Source organism: Lithobates pipiens, unplaced genomic scaffold (assembly GCF_037356315.1).
Source record: "Lithobates pipiens isolate NorthernLeopardFrog02 unplaced genomic scaffold, aLitPip1_a1.2 Scaffold_13, whole genome shotgun sequence".
Classification (NCBI taxonomy): Eukaryota; Metazoa; Chordata; class Amphibia; order Anura; family Ranidae; genus Lithobates; species Lithobates pipiens.
The window spans coordinates 238,727,096-238,740,613 of record NW_027507718.1 but is presented as its reverse complement, the minus strand read 5'-3'; the positions used below and the strand labels follow the sequence as shown (position 1 = coordinate 238,740,613).

Genomic DNA, 13,518 nt, shown 5'->3' with positions numbered 1-13,518 from the left:
AATAACGCTGTAGGCGTGTTTGTTTAATGTCAGTATTTTGAGCATGTGTAAAAAAAGGCTTTATGGCTGAAAAGCTTGGTCTAGTACAGAAAGTTTAAAAATAACAGACTTACTGGCTGGATCAACAGGTGAAAATAGGGGAAGAAAGCCTCAAAAGAAAACAAATGCAGCCACCATATCTAAGAACAGCTAAGCCGTAATGATATAAAATGTTATTTTGGGTTTGAATACTGCTTTAATATAGCCAAGTTGTGCTTAAATACTGAAAACATTTTCATTATTACCGTATATACTCGAGTATAAGCCGAGATTTTCAGCCTCTTTTTTGAGGCTGAAAGTGCCCCCTCGGCTTATACTCGAGTCGCCACTGTCTGACTGCTCGATCAGCGTATCGAGCAGACAGACGGCGGACATTAATTTTCAAAAGCCGCGCCTCCTTCTCCGCCTCCGCCTGTGATAGGCGGAACACTGAATTTCCCAGCAGTCAGTGTTCCACCTATCACGGACATCCGCTCATTCTCATACTACGGACGAGTATGAGAGGATGTCCGTGATAGGCGGAACACAGGCTGCTGGGAAATTGAGTGTTCCGCCTATCACAGGCGGAGGCGGAATTTTGAATTGTAGAATGGCCGCCGAGAAGAGCGGCGATCCATCGGCACGGGACGGAGGAGGCACGGGACGGAGGAGGCACGGCACGGCACGGGACGGAGGAGACACGGGACGGAGGAGGCACGGCACGGGACGGAGGAGGCACGGCACGGGACGGAGGAGGCTCGGGACGACGGCGGCTCGGGACGGAGGCTTGGGACACAGGTAGGCTGGACACACACACAAGGCTGCACGGACACACACACACACACACACACACACACACACACGGATGGATGGATGGATGGATACACACACACACACACACACACACACACAGGGATGGATGGATGGATGGATGGATACACACACACACACACACACACACACACAGGGATGGATGGATGGATACACACACACACACACACACACACACACACAGGGATGGATGGATGGATGGATGGATACACACACACACACACACACACACACACACACACAGGGATGGATGGATGGATGGATACACACACAGGGATGGATGGATGGATGGACACACACACAGGGATGGATGGACGGACACACACACAGGGATGGACGGACACACAGGGATGGACAGCCATGTCTCACCCTCGGCTTATACACGAGTCAATAAGTTTTCCAGTTTTTTGGGGGTAAATTGGGGGCCTCGGCTTATACTCGGGTCGGCCTATACTCGAGTATATACGGTAAAACTAATTCCGCAGTTTTCATCTTCTGCTCATCTATTTGTCCTGTGAAGAAGACTCTTGAGCACACAAGAAATGCTGATACGTAGGTCAGTCGCTCTTGATTCTTCAATCAGTTTGCTTTTATGACATTGCAGAGATTAAAGATGCATGTGGCAATAGCAGGGTCATGATGTGTGGAAAGCAACATTGATGCGCAAAGTCAGACACAGGTTAGCCAGTTAAAAAGGGACAGTGTTGCCTACTGACAGAGATCTGAGGAAATGCTTCCTTCCTCAAATTATCACATGAAGACTATGATGTCAGACACTTACACGGGACCCTGTACATCAGGGGTCTAAAACTGGAGGCCCCCCTGCTGTTGTGAAACTACAAGTCCCATGATGCATTGCAAGGCTTATGCCGCGTACACACGACCGGACTTTACAGCAGACTAGGTCCGAAGGGATTAGTTCGTCGGACAATCTGATCGTATGTGGGCTAGTCCGATCGTTTTTCAAAAAAATAAAAAAAATCAGACGAACCTAGAAATAGAACATGTTTCAAATCTATCTGGCAGACTCAATTCCTACGGACTAAAAACCGTTAGTCTGTGTACTGGTCCGACGGACCAAATATGACGCAGGGGAAGCTATTGGCTACTGGCTATTGAACTTCCTCGTTTAGTCTCATCTGACGTCATCACGTTCAAAATTAACGGACTTTCGAACGGACTTAGTCCAGTTGTGCGAGGCGAAGTCCGTTCTTCCGGAAAGTCTGTCGGAACTCCACTGAAAGTCTGTTGGGAAGACAGTCGGACCTAGTCTGCCGGAATGTCTGGTCGTGTGTACGTGACATCACAGTTACAAGCATGACTCCCACAGGCAGAGGCATGATGGGACTTGTAGTCTCACAACAGCTGCAAGGCCACCAGTTTGAGACCCCTGCTGTACATAGATCCATTTCACCTGCCAAATGACATTTCTCCCAATCTCACCTTTCTATTGTTGCATTTTTTTTTTTATTGGTTTGGAACGAGATAACTTTCATTAGCTTTCAACAAAGAAGAAGCAATGATAGTAAACTTTAAGCCAAATACAGATGTTTTGGTCTTTGGAGAGAAGCAAAAAAAAAAAAAAAAAAAAAAAAAAAAAAAAAAAAAAATCTACACTGCAAAACACGAGATGATTACCGAAGACCCACGAGTCACATGGATAAAATAACATTGCGTTATTGCGCATTCACTTCATAACAAAAGAAAAAAAAAAAAGGCTTGTGTGATTAAAAAAAAAAAATCATTTTAAAATGAATAAAATAAAACGCTTTAGGCTACCCCATGGTGCTTTACAATGTCAGGAATCTTGTTTGAAGTTCTATTTCCCTGTTAATACAAGCAAGGCACAAGCGTGGAAGAGAAAACAGTGACACCAGTTTTAATGAAGATGAACTTCTTAAAACTAGGGCTGAAAATTCTCATTTAGACTCCAAATAGTCATTGAGGCAGATGGCTTATCAAATATTCTATTAAGAAATTGCAGTGGGGATATTAAACAGATCGATAAGTGCAGACGCCAGATGGAAATAACTATTGCAAAGGCAGCAGTATGCGTAATGATTTCTGATGTAGATTCAGTTTAAGTGTTTGCTCCAACTCAACCAAAACCATCACATTCCTGGTATTCCAAATGCAGGTGCTGTTCAGACAAAATCACTTTAATGCCTGTGTGCCATCAAATCAACATTAATGCTTTAACCTTTACAGAGCTGCAAGAAGTTCTGCATGTAATATAATTGATTGTTATCTAAATTAAGGGCTCTTTCACACGAGCGGACTCCGCCAGCATACTAGTCTGCTCAGCAGGGGATCTGTCCATGGATCTCCACTGAGCAGGCGGATGGCTGCTCTGTGTCTGCTCGATTATGCAGAGCAGACACAGCCCATTCTCCATGGGCCGTCAGATGCCTGTCCGTTTACATCCAACTGTCGTTCAATCTGCCAGACAGATGGGGATTGGATCCCCCATCCATCCGTTTTTAAAGGATAGGATCACATCAGATGTCGACGGGTGTAAACGGACACATGTCTGTTTAAACCTGCAGCTCCATAGAGGGCAACGGATGGTCCCATCGGGTCCGCCTTAAAAAAACAAACTGACAGGTGGACTTAATCAGTCCGCCCATGTGAAAGAGCTCCGATAGCTCAGTGGCCTATGACCCTTGCAACCAGCATTGTTTACACAAGTGAACTCCACTTTTGCACCAGCCATAGACATGTTATTTTCCTTCCTGTAACCCATAAATGGCTTGATTCCCCCACCAACAGTCAGTGTTGATGGGGGAATCGCTCCGGTGCAGCTAATGTGTTCTCCCAGTTGTGGGTGGGGTGGGGGAAGCCGCTTGGGAGAACACAGAGTAATTATTGCTAGCGACTATAGCCACTGCCAGTAATATCATTCAAAATCTGGTTATACTTAAGCGGATCAATTGATGAACTTGGGTACAATGATACATTGTTCGAATCTCAGCCAGTCCATGCTAAGCTGGCCAAGAATTGAATGGTCTATGGCCGTCTTTAGTGCTCTTTGAGACAGAAGGCTGGAAAGGATGGTACAAATGGCTGGCTGAGCAGCCATTTTGCTGCCCACCTGAACTGTCACAATACCTAACCTACCTACTTCATAGTCCAACGGGGTTGTACAGAAGCCATGGCCACAATGCTTTGCTTCGTAGCTACAGAATTTTTAACAAAGTGCGCTCAAGGTGCAGAGTTTGACAGGCCTGTCACTGTGTCTCAACCACATGCTATGCAAGTGATTGTTACCAAACAGATTGCTCTTCAGGAGACACCCCACTGTGCAGGCAGATGGCTGGTCCGTGTCAGCTCCACTTATGCAGAGCGGACACAGATACAGCTCGCCCCCCTCTATGGGTGGTCAGGTATAAACGGACAATCATTTTATCATTTGAAGGAACGGTGTCCCCTCATTGGTGTCAGTGGGGGAGAAGTTATGCCCCATAGTTGGTATCCGTACATGAAATTGTGTCCAAAGGGCCAAAGGGCCAGATAAAAACAGGCAAAAGGCCACATCTGGCCCCCGGGCCGCAGTTTGGAGACCACTGCTGTATAGCGTTTCTGTGAGGTATGACAGAGAGAGGTGTGATGCGAATTTCAGCACATTGCTCTGTTCACATTTCTTTGTTTTCTACTTGATTTGAGCAGCTTGGTGCATCTGTGGTCTGGTGGCATAAAATGGCATGCCGTGTGCTGCGGAAAACTTGTCTGCATTTTTCACACCACACCTTGTATCACACTAGAATTGTGCTGTGAACAGAGCACATTAAAAAAAAAATTTCAATGTACCTAAGTGATCTGCATTTTTCTAGTACAGAAAAAAGCAAGTCAACGCATGAAAGTACTCAGATATTTTTCAGTTACAATGGGGGTTATTTACGAAAGGCAAATACACTTTGCACTACAAGTGCACTTGGAAGTGCAGTCACTGTAGATCTGAGGGAAAGATCTGAAATGAGTGGAAGCTCTGCTGATTTTATCATCCAATAATGTGCAAGCTAAAATGCAGTTTTTTTTTATTTTTTATTTTCCTTGCATGTCCCCCTCGAATCTAAAGCGACTGACCTTCCAAGTGCACTTGCAGCGCAAAGTGGATTTGCTTTTCGTAAATAACTCCCTATGTGTTTATTCTGCATCTCTATACAGTTGCCTCTTCCAATCTTCTTTATGATTTCAGAGTTAAAAAAAAAAATGTAATCAAAAATAATGTACGTTTTCAAAAAGAAAATTCAGGCAAATAAGCCACATATGAAAAACCCGAGTAAACATTCTGTATAGATAGAGATTAATTGCATCTCTGAAGCCAATTTATCTTCATCGTACAACTGTTGAAGCATTATACACAAAGAATTTGCAATCCTAGACAGGGAACAATATTTCCTGAAAATCTCTAATGCACAAAGAAATATCTCCCAATTAGGTTTCAGGCAGGGGTATGTAGTTTGAGGCTGGTGGGTTCACAGATAATATCGATGCAGCACGCAGCAGGGTTCAGATGCCTCCCTATTCTCAGTTTCAGGGATGAATCAGGGCAAAATTTCTGCCAGAATTCGGCCCTGAAACAGAGCCAAAGATGCACATCGTTCCTGTGCAAGGCGCTCCGGAGATATGTGAACCTGTTCCATAGGGAGCCAGTCACAATCTCCAATCATACAAATTGAATGTGGTGAAATCCACATCCAATTTGCATAGTTGTGAACCCAGCCTCAAGGTGTTTGTGCCACAGAGAAGGTTGGTTTAGGTCACAATATACTCAAGTCTTCTGGAGATAAAGGGGCAGGAAAAAAGATGTGCTAATCCAATTTTTCACACAATCCTACCTGTAAGAAAATTGGGGAAGAGCAAAGTTTTCATTGCACTGAAATTTTTGTGAAAATAGGGAGATTTTTGCAATTTTGGCAAAACATATTCGAGTCAATAGGGCATGTAATATTAGGGTGGTCACCTCTGTCCAATTGTGCCCCTCAATTGTCCCCTAATTTTTAGCAGAAAAAAGAAAAAAAAACACGACAATACACAAAAAGGCTCAGTTCATGTAGTAGCCGCACAATGTGTTATTCTTCAAAGTAAAATAACACCTAAATAGCTTCAGTAAAGTTTTAGCAACAATGAAATCTGTCATTTTCATTTTCTGAGCTGCCTAAAATGAATTGAATTATGAAGATGGAAAACAACTACTTGCAGCATTTTGAATATAGAGACAGAGGCAATTATAAAAAGAAAATACTATTCAAACACTGTCCCGTTGGCAAGAAAGTATATTTCGGCTGCTTACTCACATTTACTGACATTCTAACTTCGATCGGCTTAATTATACGCGTTTGTCAGGAGTTTAAATATCAGGAACGAACGGACCAGAAACAGCAGCGTTTAGGGAAAAATGTTTTCTATGAAGCCAAGTGCTTGTTTTTACCTTTGCGCTACATTCTGTTCCAGTTTGCAATAGGACTGCCAAACATAATTTAGCTTCGTTTCACAGTATGAACCACATGTAAATCACACAGGTACCACACTGCATTCCTGTTCAAGCCACATGCGATTCAGTGCAATGCCATTTAAGCCCATTCATTTTAGATGGCTCAAATCACACCGCATTGATGCCGGAATTTTTGGAACCACACTGCAACGTTATCGAATGTAACTTTTGTACCATGCGATCTGATGTGGGCAAACGCATTGTATTTACGACCTGTGTTTGGGGTGTCATTAAGATTGCAGCGACACACGCTGCAGATTGCAAGGACAGTGTGATTTGAATGCAGTGCAAGAAACATGCAAAAATCCTGGGGTTTCCCGCAACGCATTAGTGTGAACCGATACGTGTATCACAAAAATGTCCTGTAGCCTACATTTTGTGTGTGCTGACCTGCATTATGTGTAAAATAAAAATGTTCTACAGGGGTTAGGGGGTAACTGCCACTTGGTTTTAAAAGAGAAGTATAACTCCCCCCCCCCCCCCCCCCCCCCCCCAAGAATCATATTTGCGTAGGTCAGGGATCTTCAAACTACGGCCATCCAGCTGTTGCGGAACTACACATCCCATGAGGCATTGTAAAACTCCGACATTCATAGGGCCCATGACATGTCCAAAAGGGAACACAATAGAATCTGTACTTCTTCTCATCAGCAAATGTGTTCATGTGGTGCATGTGCACGGTTGTGTGTTGCACAAAATTGCAATACCATGCTAGCTTTTTTTGCACTGCATTGGTGTAAAATAAAGCCATAGGATAGTAAATTTTAACACAGGAACCCTTGAAATAACTTTCTGGTCTCAGGGAACCCCTTCTAATAATTACTATATCCACAACTCATGATACATTAGTGGGATGGTCAGTGGGAAGAATGCTCCGTGCTCAAGGAACCCCTAGAGTTCCATGGAACCCTGGTTGAGAAACCCTGCCATAGAATATAAAGGTAGATTGATTTGTTCTTGCGTTAGGATTACCCAATTCAGCTGATGGGAACAAGCTCTGAAAGGGTTTTAATGCACAGAACAATTTTGTATTTACAACCATTCATATCACCACATACACAGAAAGCCTCCAGCAATGAATGCATGTCATATTCACTAGTTCTCTTTATTTTATAATTTAATGAACACACTATTCAGGGACTCATGGAAATTGTGTCAAATCTACGTACAGTCTAACAATTTAGCAACTCTGGGTCTTTCAGCAGCAGGTCAAAACTGCCTATAGCTAGAAGCGGGGAGCTTTGCTGGCAGCCTCTGCTGCCAATTATATTGGGACCTGTGGCTGGGATGTTGCCAGCATAGGAGGCCAGTGTGCAGACAAGATCAACCAGTCTGCTCACTGACAGCTTCTAATGTTTACAATTAGACTGCACTGGCGCTGTGGTGCAGCCAGCACTGGGACCACTTGAGGCTTTCACTTACCTGGTGCATGCCACTCAGTGGGTTGTACAGAGGAGCACGACAGGCCATGTGTTGGATACCAGGGGTGTTGAGGAAATCCCTGATTATTTACCATGTGAGAAGATCGGGGGCAAGATGGCTAATATCAGAAAAATGTAAGTGGTCAAAAAGCTCTGGGAAGCAGTGTTGGGCACTGATCTGCTATGAGATGTGTAACACTGTGTTCATGGCCATACTTTAAAAACAGTGACATGTTCCATGGGAATCCATGTCTTTCTAGCATCAGTTGTTGCTTTTTTTAATTTTATTTCAAAAGTAAAAAAAGAAAACAAAAAGAGCACCGATCATTAGAACATACATATCTAAATACTAATAACCACAATATTGAGTAATACATTCTGCAAAGCTAAGACCCCATACACACTATTAGATTTTCTGCAGATTTTTGTCTTCAGATTTACCAAAACCATGTAGTGCAAGGGCTTGCCTGATTGCATACAATTGGAAACTATTAAAAGAGAAGTACCGAGCCTAGCCGAGTACACTCGCCTATGTGTATTTCGGCAGCGGCACTCGCTCCTCCGCTCACAATCAGCGGGGAATCGGTGGGGATTGGCATATAACACGCACCCACGATTTTCCCCTGATTTTAAGGGGGAAAAAAGTGCATGTTATACGTCGATAAATACGGTATTTTTGTTATTTTTTTTCCTAATCATGCTTACCTCGGTGGGTAGAGCATCAGACCGATGCTGCAGCTGTCCCCCAGGGTCTCTGCACTGTGAACCGAGCCACCGAACACCGCCAATGGCTCGGTTCTCACAGATCCCAGAGAAGAGCAATGCTGTCTGTCAGTCAGCATCACTCCTGGTCTGCTTCTCCATGCTGATTGGAGCATTGAGCTGTGGGGGGGCAGGGAGGGGCCGTCTCAGCTGCTCAACCAAGGCAGCTGGCGGATCCAGACTTGGGAAAATGGGGATGAAGCGCTCTGCCTTGATTGATGGCAGTGACGTCAGCGGAGAGCACACTTCAGACCACTCGTCGCTGAAAACAGGTCACAGGAATGCAAAACTAATTGCACCCCCGCATTTCCCAAAAATGGCAAAGTAGAATAAATCTTCAGCTGCTGCTATGTGTGGCACTTTTTAAACCTTCTAGAAGGGTGGAAAGTATCTAAAAAACGATGTATTCTTGCCAGTGCAAACAGAGCACCCTTAAACTGATTGTAGAGTGAAAAAAGTATTTAAAAAATATAAAATAACAAACATGTCATACTTCCCTGGTCTGTGCAGTGGTTTTGCACAGAGCAGCCCTGACCCCGCCTCTTCTTGGGTATCCCGCCAGAACTCTGGGCCCCTCCCCCTTGCCGAGTGCCCCCATAGCATGCCACTTGCTGTGGGGGCACTCTTTGTATTCATAAGACAAAAAGCACGGCTCAGCCCTGCCCCACTGGCTGCGATTGACAGCAGCGGGTGCCAGGGCCTCCTACATTTCAGCCAATCAGGAGGGAAAGACCTGGAGACTCTCAGGTCTCATGCGCATCACTGGATCGAGATCGGGCTTAGGGGGGAGTTGAACACAGAAGGTTTCTTTACCTACATGCATAAAATGCATGAAGGTAAAAAACCTTCAGCCTTTACAACCACTTTAAGGTGCCCATTTTTTGAGATTGGAACCATTTATGGGCAGGCTGAATGTATCCAAGTTGATCGATCAACTTGGGTTCAACCAGCCTCCCAGCTTTTAAAGCGGTTCTCCACCCTAAAGGGGAAGTTCCGCTAATCTGATCCCTCCCCCCCTCCGGTGCCACAATCGGCACCTTTCAGGGGGGAGGGGGGTGAAGTTACCTGGATAATCCAGGTATCTGCACCCACTTCCGGGACAGACCGCCGCAGACCCCCGCAGATGCCCCCCCCCCCCCCCGTTGTGTTCTGGGAAACACACAGTTCCCAGGACACAGCAGGGACCAGAAGAGACGCGCAGCGCGACTCGCGCATGCGCAGTAGGGAACCGGGCAGTGAAGCCACAACGCTTCACTTCCCGATTCCCTGACAGAGGATGGCAACGGGGGCAGCAGAGAGATGAGCGATCGCTTGTCATCTGCCGCCGACATCGCTGGACCCTGGGACAGGTAAGTGTCAATTTATTAAAAGTCGGCAGCTGCAATATTAGTAGCTGCTGGCTTTTAATATTTTTTTTTTTTTTTTTAGGTGCAGAACCACTTTAAATGCAATTATTGCTAGTGGCTGTTATAGCAGAAATCGCTGTGTTCTCTCAGCGCGGACGACTTCCCCCACCAGGAAAATACAATGGCTCCTCGGGAGAGATTCCCCCATAATCATTGTCTGTGTTGATTGGGGAATCCAACACATTTCTTTACTACAAAGTGTAATGAGAGGAAAGAAATTTGCTCCTTCTATGGCTGGCGTTAGTAAAGTAGAACCCTGCACCTGAGATGTGTAGCAGTAGAACTGTAAATATAACTACAGTCACCGCTCTACAAGATATATTTGTTGCCTCAAAAAATACAAATCTTTGCGATATACCCTACCGACAAGGTCCTCTCCCTGCGTCAAAACGGATATGCATGCTGGCTGGGTAGAACTAAAAATCACAGCAGGTTACATCTGCCTTTCGCCCATGCCAATACAACACCAATAACAGCACATTATACCTTCCCTTATCCTGTCTCTGTGAAACTACAAGTCCCAGCACAACATACTTACATTTCAGTATTCATTTTTCCTTCCACAATCAAAAAGCCACATCTGGAATACCTTCTTTTCTTACATTTCATTAAACATATAATAAAAAAACGACAAGCTACATTTCTTCCAAAGCAAATTCTGAAAGCCATCCACAAGTACAGTGAAGACATCCAAGTCAAATTTATGGATATAGTGCAATAGAGATTTAATTGGATGGGTGGTTTAGAGACTACTCTAAGTTATTTATTGATATGCTTCCCGGAGTTTTCAGACATGTCTAGAAGTCTCAAAGAAATGGATGGAATAAATCAAGCATCCATGATGAATGGTTATGGTTAGGCTCCAAAAAGAGGGCATGAGCAAAAGAGAAAATTCACTAGATGATCGAGAGTGTAAACTACTACCATAGTGCCATTAGCAGAATACATTTCCAACAGGCTATGACCATACATAATAGGATTTTAACAGTTCAATAACATAGAAATCTCCTCCATTTATGATCATGTGAAAATTGGCAGGTGTATGTCCATTATAGGGAAAGTACTATAATGATTTTTAGGACAATTTTAGCTACCCTTATTTACACTGTAAATTATACACCTGTGATTATCTGCATTTATAGGACATTTCTAAAAGTAAATGGTTTTTAAATGGTTTAATTTACACTTTGTGTTTACATGTTTTAGGCGTGTTCAATTTAGATGCTTTTAGAAAAAAAATGAATTTGGCTTGTGCAAAGGCAGATTACATACTTTGAACACGTCTAAACACATGTAAACAAATTATGCAATTATATGCCTTTAACTGGAGGCACTTTCAGGTGCTATTACCTTTTTATTGACCTAAAATTAAAATAACATTTTAAAATTTCAACGATGCGGGTAATTGCCTCTAACCTTCCTGTCTCAACTTTGTCACAAAATTTTAAGAGATGTGATGCATTCCTAACTAATTTTGGTGGTTGAGCAGCATCCAGTTGTCTTGAATACAGATATCAGAGCAGGGCTGCCCAACCTTTTGATGAGCGAGGGCCATCGAAGTGACTTGGTAACCGGTCACGGGTCAAAATAAGTGTAATGGGCGGATGACAGGTCTATATCTACGCTGCATATGCAGAACGGATATGGACATGCTACTCTATGAGCCCTCCAATTCAATCTGACGGAAAGGGACGGTTCCCCTTCGGGTTTTTTTTTTAGCGTATCGGATAGAAGGTAAGCAGGGGTAAATGGACATAGAGGTGAATGGAGGGTCTAATTGGGTCCTAAGGCGGCTTTCACACTGATGCGCCACGTGCACCTGTGGCTTTCCTGCAGGTTAGCTGCACTTTGCCATAGACTTCTATTATATCCTGATGGTATAGTGCACTTTCTGAAAACGCACCAAACCCACAGGTAGTAACAGAAGTCTATGGCTCAGTGCAGGTAACCCGCAGGCGCAGGATTAGTTTAACAGCAGCCTAGTAACCACTGAAGAACAGATATGCCCATACACCGATTTCAGTAACAAACACCTTTAATTCAGTTTTCCCTGGCTGTTGCTGTCCCAGGCAGAGTGCATTTGGTATTGATTGTGACAGCAGCTGCCACTATACAGGAAGCATCAGCTTATGTGGCTCTGCTCTGCAGCTTCTTGCTTTCTCTACCGCCGGCTTCATTCACATCACTGATGCTCTGGGATGGTGGGTCGGCAACCTATGATCTGGGCTTGTCAAACCATCATCCCTGTGCAGGAAGTCGCGGGCCACATCAGAGGGCTCTGTGGGCCACATGTGGCCCCCAGGCCACTGGTTGGGCACCCCTGTATTAGAGAAATGCCTTAGCAGATAAAGGATCATCAGGTGGCCACTTTAACACAAGTGAATCCTGAAAAAAATGACCATCAGGAGAGATGCAGGGTCTAATTTCTGCAAGTGATGGTATGCAAAAGCTAGGAGTCAAGTCTAGTACACACTGTTCGTTTTTATTTTTTTTCGTTCAACCCAGTGGACTGAATGAGAAAAAAAAATCAAACCTGACAGCTCAGGTCGGAGAAGCTGTACTAACAATCCGATGTTAGTACAGTGAGCTCCCCTGCTGTTCTATTATGTTTGGACAGGGGGATGGATGCCCCCCCCCCCCAGAACACTCCGGTCAGCGCTTTCAGCCATTGGCTGAAAGCACTGATCGGAAGTCGGTCGGTAGACCTTTATGGGTCATGACCCTTCGACAGAACAGCCGGGTTCTGTCAGACCAGCTGCAGTGAACAAGGGCCAAATGTTGGCCTGTTTCTATTGACCTGACCAATGCCACCCTACATTTGGCCTGTGTGTTTATAGGCCTTAAAGTGTACTTAATTTAAACCGCACCACTCAACTAAAACAGACAATGGAACAGACCATGTGACTACCAAAGTGAGCTGTTCCATTTTCTATGCCATGTCTGCTCCGGAAAACTGCAGGATAGGAGCAGGAGGAGGAGCTGCTTTTGCTCCAGCTCCATATAGTAGGCTACGGACAGTTCACATGTTCCAGCTCCATATAGTAAGTTACTGACAGTTCACAATCCTACTCCAGGTATGACCTTGAGGGGATCCGCAGCAGTTAAAATTGGTACAATCCCCTACCAAAGGATGCTTCCCCCCCCCCCCCCAAAAAATATTTTCTTGAGCCTGATCTCGATCCAGCGATGTGCACAAGAGCAGAGGCTCTCGAAGCCTTCTCCTCAATGACTCCTGCTGCTGTCAAACACAGCCAGTGTGGAGGAAGCGTAGGCAGAGCCAAGACCCATGGACCCACAGAGTCGGCTAAGAAACGAGCACACACACGAGTGCCCCCATAGCAAGTGATTTGCTACTGATCATGCACGGAGAGCGCCATCATAATGCAGGTCTCAGGAGTTTCAGGAAGATGTGGAGAGTATCAGGCAATTTCGAGTGAGTCAACACCATAATATGGGGCAACTCCTGAGTTTACCATGAGATTTGAGATCAGTCCCTCCAAAGAGTTCAACTAATCTGTACTTGCTCCCTCTCCTCTAGGAGCCACAAAGCTGCTTCAGCGAATCCCCCCAGCTATGAGCCATCCTT

General features: G+C 44.6%; 1 protein-coding gene across 4 annotated transcripts in view; it reads right to left on the bottom strand.

Moving 5' to 3' along the window:
- WDFY3 (WD repeat and FYVE domain containing 3) overlaps positions 1 to 13,518 on the bottom strand; it is a 367,376-nt gene that overhangs the window by 232,083 nt on the left and 121,775 nt on the right. The gene's annotated exons all lie outside the window — the stretch shown is intronic.